The sequence below is a fragment of the Microcaecilia unicolor genome, chromosome 7 (genome assembly GCF_901765095.1).
Source record: "Microcaecilia unicolor chromosome 7, aMicUni1.1, whole genome shotgun sequence".
In the NCBI taxonomy this organism is placed as follows: domain Eukaryota; kingdom Metazoa; phylum Chordata; class Amphibia; order Gymnophiona; family Siphonopidae; genus Microcaecilia; species Microcaecilia unicolor.
The window spans coordinates 244,364,558-244,374,823 of record NC_044037.1 but is presented as its reverse complement, the minus strand read 5'-3'; the positions used below and the strand labels follow the sequence as shown (position 1 = coordinate 244,374,823).

The 10,266-nt window shown below is 45.9% G+C and overlaps 1 protein-coding gene across 1 annotated transcript in view; it reads left to right on the top strand.

The window, feature by feature from the left end:
* Nucleotides 1-10,266, top strand: part of TANC1 (tetratricopeptide repeat, ankyrin repeat and coiled-coil containing 1) — a 296,811-nt gene that overhangs the window by 95,591 nt on the left and 190,954 nt on the right.

Genomic DNA, 10,266 nt, shown 5'->3' with positions numbered 1-10,266 from the left:
GTTTCTTTTGAGTCTGACGTCGCTGCACGTTGTACGTGCAGGACGTCAGACTCAGAAAATGTTTCTGAGTCTGACGTCCTGCACGTACAACGTGCAGCGACGTCAGAGTCAAAAGAAACTTTAGTTGGCGCCAGCTTCAATGGACAAATGAAAGCACCAAAGGCAGCCGGCAGCGGCAGGAGGACGCGGACCTCGGCTGGCGGGGGTTGGGGTCCCCCGCCAGCGAAGGTAAGCGAGCAACGGAGGGGGAGGGTTGGCAATGGTAGCGGCTGGGGGGAGGGGGATCGGCAATGGCGGCGGCGGCGGCGGCGGCGGGGGGGGGGCTATAATGTGCCCCCTCACTCTGGCCCTGGCCCCCCCTACCGCCGCAGTTCAGATACGCCCCTGCTTTGGTTGTCTCTACCCCTGCAGGGACCCTTGTGGAGAGGAAGGTGTCCTGCATAGTTTCAAGAAACTAAGGCCCAGATGCACGAATGCCATGGAAAGAGCCCTTCCCTTACCGATCCACAGTTGCTGTTTAGTGATTTGGAAAAAAAACGGGCATGCATGAAGGAAATCGCATGCAAATGAGCTGCTCGCTGTTAGTTCATTTGCATACAATTTCCTTACTAGGGGGGAAGCCAGTCAGTCAGCTGAGCTTTCGCAGAGTAGCCAAGCGTTAAGCGTGGCTGCTCTGCGCATGCCAAACATGGCTTCATACACGTAGACAAGCTGCGTGTATAATAGCCGTCTACAGCCTCCAATAAATTTCTACAGAAGTGTTATGCTTCTTGCATTAAAAAAAAAAAAGCAGAAGTGCCTGCCAATCACAGTGCATTTAGCTGTCACTGGTGTCAGCTAAATGCGCTGTGATTGGCTGAGAGAGACCTGGGTCTACCTCGGATCTTTGCTCTTTACCTCTGCGTAAGGGGGAAAGTTCTCTCTCTTTCCAGGGTTCTGCTCTTTCTCTCCCTTTGCTGCGTGTATAATAGCCGTCTACAGTCTCCAATAAATTGCCACAGAAGTGCCTGTTATGCTTCTTGCACCAGCAACAGTTCACAGCAGCCCCAGCCAGGCATTAACAAGAGGTGCAGAGCTCTCGCTAGGTTTTCCACGGTAAAGGTAGGGACTGCTTTTGTGCATGGGGTCGGAAAACGGCTGTTCATTGCCTTGTATGCACATTATAATACTAATTAGCTCATTATAATAGCTTTTAGATCATTTGCATTCCGTTTTCGTTAGCTGCTACCATGACAGGAAAATGGCTCAGAGAACCCTTTTGTGCATGTCTCGTTTTACTACTTTCTCACTAGACCGGCCTACACCGGCTAGAACTGGTTTAAAAACTACATTGCTGGCTTAGTAAAGGTTTAGTGCATCTGACTGTAAGGCTGAACCAAGGAGAGGTTTCTGCCAGGCAAAGCAGTAACCATGAAGTGGAGGAGTGCTCTGGATGGGAAGCAGAGGATCCCAGCCTGAGAGCAGGAACAGGAAAGCGTCTGTTTGGAACCAAAGGTGGTAGTCCGGAGAGGTATTCACTTTGGAGGAGTGTGGACAGACAGAGAAGTCTGTCCAAAATGAAGATTCTTTGTGGCACCATTGCTGCAGGCACAGGGTAATGAACTGGAGGAGTTGTACATATGTACTACTACTACTACTTATCATTTCTATAGCACTACTAGACGTACGCAGCACTGTACACTTGAACATGAAGAGACAGTCCCTGCTCGACAGAGCTTACAATCTAAATATGTATGTACCATAGGAGCTACAAACTGGATTAGAAGATTTACACAATATCCCTAAATTGACTTGTGACTTATTTGTACAGAGACATCAAGTTGGATTACAAATTAACTTGGGTTATTCTTAAAGGATTTCAAACTGCCTGTTGCAGCATTTTCCAGTAAAGTTGTTTTTCCAACTATCTGGGCTGAAGTACTTTCCATTCCATGAGAGAGAGAGAGAGAGTAATCGACTCTTAGAACTAATGGAATAAAGGAAAAGTGTCTACCTCAACCCCTGTGGCCTACCGGATTTTTTTCTGTCCCCTACCCGCACCTAGCTCAGTGCAAGAAGTAAGAGAGAAAAAAAATGTATTTTGTTTTGTGACCCTGAGAGCTAGTCAGTGCCAGTCGGACATTGGTGAGTGTGAGCCCTCTGAGAACAGGGAAATACCTACTGTACCTGAATGTAACTCACGTTGACTGAAGAGGTATGAACTAAATTCAGATCCTTATCTCTTTCCTTTCTTTATGTTATGGAAATGCAGTAAAATACTTGAGGCCATATTCACCCAAGGAGTTTTTCCAATTTTTTGTTCACAGTAACCATGGTGCGACCGCACCTCGAATATTGTGTTCAGTTCTGGTCGCCGCATCTCAAAAAAAATATAGTGGAATTAGAAAAGGTGCAGAGAAGGACGATGAAAATGATAAAGGGGAGGGGCGACTTTTTTTTTTTTCTTACATTTGTACCCTGCGCTTTCCCACTCATAGAAGGTTCAATGCGGCTTACATATTATATACAGGTACTTATTTGTACCTGGGGCAATGGAGGGTTAAGTGACTTGCCCAGAGTCACAAGGAGCTGCCTGTGCTTGCAGTGGGAATCGAACCCAGTTCCCCAGGACCAAAGTCCACCACTCTAACCACTAGGCCACTCCTCCACTCCATTCCATTCCCTATGCGGAAAGGCTAAAGCGGCTAGGGCTCTTCAGCTTGGAGAAAAGGCGGCTGAGGGGAGATATGATAGAGGTCTATAAAATAATGAGTGGAGTTGAACGGGTAGATGTGAAGCGTCTGTTCATGCTTTCCAAAAATACTAGGACTAGGGGGCATGCGATGAAGCTACAATGTAGTAAATTTAAAATGAATCAGAGAAAATCTTTCTTCACTCAACGTGTAATTTAATTCTGGAATTCGTTGCCAGAGAATGTGATAAAGGTGGTTAGCGGAGTTTATGTTTCAATCTTTTTTATTGTAACCAACCACAGTAATATAATAAACAGTGACTGTCCAACAGTTCAAACATGTACAGATATGTTCAACTACAAAGTTATGCATTTTATCGAGTTATCTCTTATCTGGTTATAGCATTTATTTATTCCCCCCTCCCCCCAACTTGTCAATCTTAACCCTTCCCACCCCTATCTCTCTACTTTAAGGCATAAGAATCTAGCATCATTTCTCTCGCTTCAATACAGTCAAGGTAGTCTCTAGAGATTTAACAGATGACTCTGAGCAGCCGGTGTAAGAGTCTGCCACAAGGGTGCCCAGCACCGTTGAAATTTCTTTCCCGCTATCGAGTCTAAAGTGAAATATTCTTGACGCTCCAGGCGCATTAGATACAACATTCTGACTCTCCATGACTGCTGGGTAGGCGGCTTCCTTGTTATCCACTCTGCCAAAATCACTTGCTTTGCAGAGATGGTTGCTTTTATCACAAATTCCATGTATCCTTTGAGCCTAGGCATGCCCAGTTTAGGGTGTCCGAACAGCAGGGCAGCGTCATATGTCCACTTTGAGCCCCATATCTGAGATACATAGGTTAGTACATCTCTCCAAAATTTCTCTACTACCTTGCATCTCCAGAACATGTGCCCTAATGTTGCCCCCTCCCTTCCACACTTGGGGCACGAGCCCCAGGGGGACATTCCCAAATGGAAAGCTCTATGGGGGGCAACATACAAATTTGTATTGCACTTCCCACTGACTCGCTGCTTTGGTTAAGCGTCTGATGGATAAAATATGTGTCTTCACCTGTATATCCGTGATGTCTATCGATAAGTCCTCTTTCCACTGTTCTGCCAGTCGCAAATAATCCACTTCCGCCGCTGTGTCTCGAATGTGTCTATGATGGTAGGTTAAAGGCACTTCTTGCTGCGCCCCCAGTGAAAATGCTGCCTTTAGCTCTTCTTGCACATCTTCTGCCATCCATTCCCATGTCAGTGTTCCAATATAGTGTTTGAGTTGTAGGTAGTGAAATCTGTCTCACTCCTCCAACCCATATTCCCTCTGTAGATCTGGGAACGACTTTATCTTGCCCTCTAAGGTGAGTACTTGTAGCAAGTATTCCACCCCCTTTTGTCTCCACCTGTGGAATACTGCGTACAGGTTTCCAGGTGCAAAGTCTCTGTTACCACAGGTGGACCGGAACGGAGTCACTCTTGCTGAAAATTTGTGTAGCCGGCAAATCCAGGCCCACGTCGCTTTAGCCCTGCGACCGTATTACTCTAGCTAGTAGCCTTCCTGTTTTATTCCCAAATTTATGTAGTCTATACTTATAATACAGCGATGATCTGCCTTCCTTCTCGTGCAGCAGGGAATTTGTATGGATTTGAGGGCGTCTAATGTGGCGGGTGACGGCCGTTGTGCATGTGTTCTCTGGGCTCTCTTAAGTCTTTTCTCTAATAATAAAATGCGTGCGACCCTGTTTTTATTACATTTACTACAATAGGCAATTATATCACCTCTCAGGACTGCTTTAGAAGCTGTCCAAAACAAGGCAGGCTGAGTATGCACATGTTCCGCATTATTTTTTGCATAGTCCTCCCACTTGGCCGCCAGGAATTTTGCAAATTTTGGGTCTGTATACAAATAAGCTGGGAATCTCCAACCCCTGTGTTCTTCTCGATCTATTTGCGTTTCTAGGTCTACCCACACAAAGGCATGGTCCGAGATTTCCTCAGGGCCTATGTCCGCTGTCACCACATGCGTGAACATTGTCCGCTCCACCAATATATAATCTAGCCGGGATTGCGTGCCATGCGCTGTAGACCGATGTGTGTATTCATGCTCTGTAGGATGGAGGGCTCTCCAAATGTCTATTAGTTCAAGGTCTCTTATTAAAGATGTCATGGCCTTTGCTCTTTGTCCAGTGTAATGCGTGGAGGTGCTGTTTGAGCAGTCTATTTGAGGGTCCACCACTAAATTGAAGTCTCCCACTACTACCAATTTCTACCAGAAAGGCTGGGTCATAGTTATTTGGTCCGTAGAGGACCACTAGCCTTATCTCCAACCCCGGCATCCATACCTTAATGATAATATATCTCCTGTCCTTCCCAGTAGCTACCTGTGTCGCTCTGTATATTAACCCCTTGCGGAACAGTATGGCTACACCTCCTTTCTTCCCTTGCGCTGGTACCGAGAAGACCTCCCCCACCCACATCCTTTGCAATTTACTGTGCTCTAGATCATTTAAATGTGTTTCCTGTAAGCAGGCAATGTCTGTTTTATGCCTCCGCAGAGCTGTTAGGATTTTTGCCCTCTTAATTGGGGAGCTTATTCCCCCTATATTCCATGTTACAATTCTAATTGTCATGTTCAGTATTTATAATAGCTTGTATCAAGCGTGTGATGCCTTTCCACTTCTTCCTTCCGAATCTCTTATGCCAAGGTGTATAATAACCTAATCGTACCCCCCCCCCCCCACTAACCCTTTCCCCCAACTATCCCTTTCCCATAACCATAAACACCCAATTTCCATCTTCTAAACCTCGAAGATGGATGTGGAGATCACCTTAGGACGTGAGTCCATGCCCTTCCGCTTACCCGACATTAGTGCTTTTCACTGCTTCCCTGGGGTTAAGGATCAGCTTTTCAGGTAGCTTCCATCAAACCAACCTCCTGTATTGCCGCTGTAGCTGTAGGTACTGTTTGGAATGATTTCCATTGGTCTTTGATTAAAATTCTCAGGACTGCTGGAAACTTTAGAGAGAATTTTATGTTTTTCTGTACTAGGGCAGAGCATATCGGATGGAATTTACGTCTTTGCTGTTGTACCTCTGTTGAAAAGTCTTGCAATATTAGGATTTTGTTTCCATCGTGCATCAAAGATCCTCTGCGCAATTGGAAGCTTTGTAAGATTTCATTTTTATGGCGGAAGTTAAAGATTCTTGCCATTACTATTCTTGGTCGAGTCTGTGCTTCTGTCTTGCGGCCAACTCTGTGTGCCCGCTCTATTACGAGGGGGCCTATGGTGTCTGAGAGCGCGAGCTCCTTCGCAAGCCAATTCTCAAGCCAGCAGGTCAGATTTCGCTCTGGGATAGTCTCTGGTAAACCTACTATTCGGATATTGCTCCTGCGAGAGCGATTTTCTAGTTCCTCCAGCTTCTCATGGCTTTCTTTTAATTGTTTTGTAAGGGTCGCGATATCTGGGCTGTACCCGCGGCCATCGTCTTCTAGGGCCGCCACACGCGTTTCAAGATCTCCCACGCGCATTCCTACTCCATCCAACCGCGTGGTTAGGCTCTCTAGTTTCTGCTCCATTTCTGCCCACTTCGGGTCCCAAGCTTTTGCCACGGCTGTAGTGATTTGTGCGAGCTGCACCTCGGAAAATCCTCCTGGTTGCAACGCATCATCCTCTGCCATATTGGTTTGACCGGGGCTGTTTGTTTTTGCCTTTTCTGTCTTTTCTGTCTTGGCAGATCGCTGTGCCATCGCCCCTTCCGTCTTCCTCAAGTATCTGTCCATACAACAAATCGATTCGCCAGGCAGAGCAAAGTCCAGGGAAGCGCTATTTATTCAATTATCGGGCATGGATCTCAGAGCCCCAGCAACATGCTGCCGTTCAGCTCATGTCCCCACGTGACTTCCCCGGTTAGCGGAGTTTAAAAAAGGTTTGGACAGCTTCCTAAAGGAAAAGTCCATAGACCATTATTAAATGGACTTAGGGAAAATCCACTATTTCTGGGATAAGCAGTATAAAATGTTTTGTACTTTTTTAGGATCTTGCCAAGTATTTGTGACCTGGATTGGCCACTGTTGGAAACAGGATGCTGGGCTTGATGGACCTTTGGTCTTTCCCAGTATGGCAATACTTTTGTACTTATTTCATCCAGCTTTCTGTAGGATTTGCAGAAACTGGTTCTTTATCAGGAGTTCTGTTTTAGAAAGAAATTAAGAACTGATTTGGGAAGCAAAAATCATGAACAAAAGGAATTTAGGAAGATTACAGGAGAAATCACCTATGTGAAAAGTAGGGGTCAACATAGTTATTGCAGTAACGTGGATAGAAACTGAGTAAGTTCATGAGTTAGATTGAGCAGGTAATTTCAAAAGCTGTGTTCTTGAAGCGGGAGATGTATAAAAATGGTTTATTTTAAAATTGGAAGGATGAAACAACCACAAAAGTGGAGGAACACTCAATACCTACGAGAGTCAATCAGACGACAGAAGGAGTAGGGTAGGGGCTGGCTCTTTTAAAAACCACAAATATAGACCTTTATTGAAAAACACCAAGTAACTTGACAGTCCATTCGAAGCAATCCAGTGGCCGTTGGAAGTACATCCTTTGAATTTTGGACTATGACATTTGTTTTTCTTTGTGGTAGAACCTGAAAACAACCTTTTTTGTATTAGACTTAGAAACATCATTTCATTACACTAGAAGACTCCTGAGGTAGGCACTTTTGCGCTGAAACACGGCAGTCATGTTGAGTCACATGGTGTTTTTCAATAAAGAGCTATATTTTTACATATGTCTCTCTTGTGCTTTGGAAAGAGCCAGCCTACCCAACTCCTCCTGTCGTCTAAAATTGTCCAGACTACAGTGCAATCCATTTAAGTGCAAGGGTCTGGGACCAAAGAAATACATGCAGTTAACCGGAGCGTGCACTTAACCATTGCAACCCAAAAAAGAAGCTTGACATCTGATAAACATATGTACAGTACTGTTTATTATACGTACAGTATACAGTCTCCGTTAACTGACGTTAAGCTTACTTGAAGTAATCAGTCATAGTCCTCTGTACACTCTTGTGTCTGTGAGTTCCATAGACAATCCAGCTTATAATCGAAAGTGATCACCGGCCATTTCCCGACACAAATTGGGAGATGGCCGGCGATCTCGGAAAAGCGGCGAAATCGGTATAATCGAAAGCTGCGTTTTTGACAGCATCGCTGCTTTCCCGTCGCCTCGCCGGCGAAAGTTCAAAGGGGCATGTCGCCGGCTAAGCGAAGGTGGGACATGGGCGGGCATGGGCGTAGCTACCAGATGGCCGGCTTTCACCGATAATGGAAAAAAAACCCGGCGATAAGCAGTATTTCGCCGGGTTTACTTGGTCCTTTTATTTTCACGACCAAGCCTCAAAAAGGTGCCCCAACTGACCAGATGACCACCGGAGGGAATGGGGGATGAACTCCCCATACTCCCCCAGTGGTCATCAACCCCCTCCCACACTAAAAAAAATAAAATTAAAAACCTTTTTTGCCAGCCTGTATGCCAGCCTCAAATGCCGTACCCACTTCCATGACGGCAGAATGTGTTCTATCCTCCGACAGCCTTTCCCTGGTTGTGATGTGGCTCTCGGGTGAGTGTGACACCTTTTCTGTTAGGTGCACTGCAGAGTCACATCAGCAATGCATTGTGATGGGTGTAGGGTACTGGGCTGTACTCCCATGGTGCTTTCCCCCCTGCTAACTGGGTCAGAGTGTGCCCTGTTTTACTTCCGTTAGTCCATGAGGTAGTGGCCATGTTTGTAAGCCAGTTTTAGATCCCTTTCATGTGTTAGCCACGTTAGAGAACTTAGTTCTTACCTTGAATGTGGCTGAAAGAGGGCATTGTACAGCATTCTGCCAGCTCTGACCTACTCCTAATCTCAGTACCAGGAAGACTCTTTGACAGTGGGGCACAACCTCTGATCTGCAGTTAACTGTGAGTAAACGTGCTTATTCAAATAAAGGACTTTTTCAAAGAGATTAGTGTTCAGGTGTCAACTGGTGTGGCAAGCTTATACAGCAGCAACAAGTCCTGTCCCTGGAGCACTTTTAGTGGGTACCACAGTGCACCCAGACCCATCCCCCCTACCTGTAACACTTGTGCTGGTAATGGGAGCCCTCCAAAACCCACTGTACCCACATGTCTAGGGTGCCCAGTTGGTGTCCTGGCATGTCAGGGGGACCAGTGCGCTACAAATGCTGGCTCCTCCCACGACCAAATGGCTTGGATTTCGCCGGCTTGGAGATCGCTGGTATTTTTTTCCATTATCGCTGAAAAACAAACGTGGCCATCTCAAACCCGGCAAAATCCACGCCATTTGGCCGGGCTAAACCGTATTATCGAAAAAAAATGGCTGGCCATCTTTTTTGATAATACGGTTCCGGCCAACTGTAGCACCGCCACCACAATAGATCGCCGGCGATCTATTTGGCCGGCGATGTTCGATTATGCCCCTCTAAGTCTGCCAGATGGTAAAAACTGTCATAGCACTGACATCCAGTGGCCTCCAGATAGGTCCGCAAGGTGTTGATACTCTCCAGCGATCTTGGAAAAGTGACAGGAGGTTGTTGAATTTCGTCAGCATGTGCCTCGCTGCTCCTTTCGTCATTTCATCATCAGCTGTTGCCTGCGTGTAGGCGCATATCTGGACATCAGTGCTGTCGTCAGCTGTTTGTAGATCGTAATCAACAGCTATGTAGTAATGAAACTCCTCTTCAGTAACACAGGCTGGGATGTCAGTAGCCTGTTCATCTGATGCATTTGCAACAGCTGCATCTGTTTCGTCCCTCTCCACATCCCTAACAAAGCTTGCCCACTTGTAGCAGTTCCCAATGGTTGCCTGTGTAACATGATTCCAGGCTTCTTTCTGCATATGTAGGGAATCCAACAGTGATAGATTATGAGCTAGTTCAACAGCATGTTTATCCTTGCCAGTCTGGTCATCCATAACGCTCATCAGACGACGTAGTACAAGAGCCCGATAATGTTGTTTGAAATTGGCTATTTATGCCCTGATCCGTAGGTTAGATCAGAGAGGTAGTGTTTGGTGGCAGAAAGACCACCTTGACGTTAGACAGCCTGACATCATCACTGTGTGCAGCACAATTATCACAAAGCAACAAAATCTGACCCTTTTGTGCCTGCATTCTAGTATAACTTCTTTAGCCACTGATTCCAAATTTCCCCAGTCATCCATGAATTTGCGTTAGCCTCGTATGACACAGGAAGTCACTTAACATTCTTGAAGCAACAGGGCTGTTTGCTCTTTCCAGTGATGAGTGGTTCCAACTTCTCACTCCCATCCGTATTTCAGCAAAGGAGGATCGTCAGTCGGTCTTTCGACGTTTTACTTCCTGTAGTTTCGGCTTGTTTGAATGCAAGTGTTCCATCAGGAATCATTTGCCAGTAGAGTCCGTTTTCGTCAGCATTGAAAATGTCACGAGGTGCAAACTCGTTCAAGATGGTAGGAAGAACTGAAACAACCCAATTTTCAGCACCAAAGTCATCAGCGTCTTGTTTTTCACCATGCTGTTTCTTGAATTTTATGTTGTTCCTCTCCTTCCATCT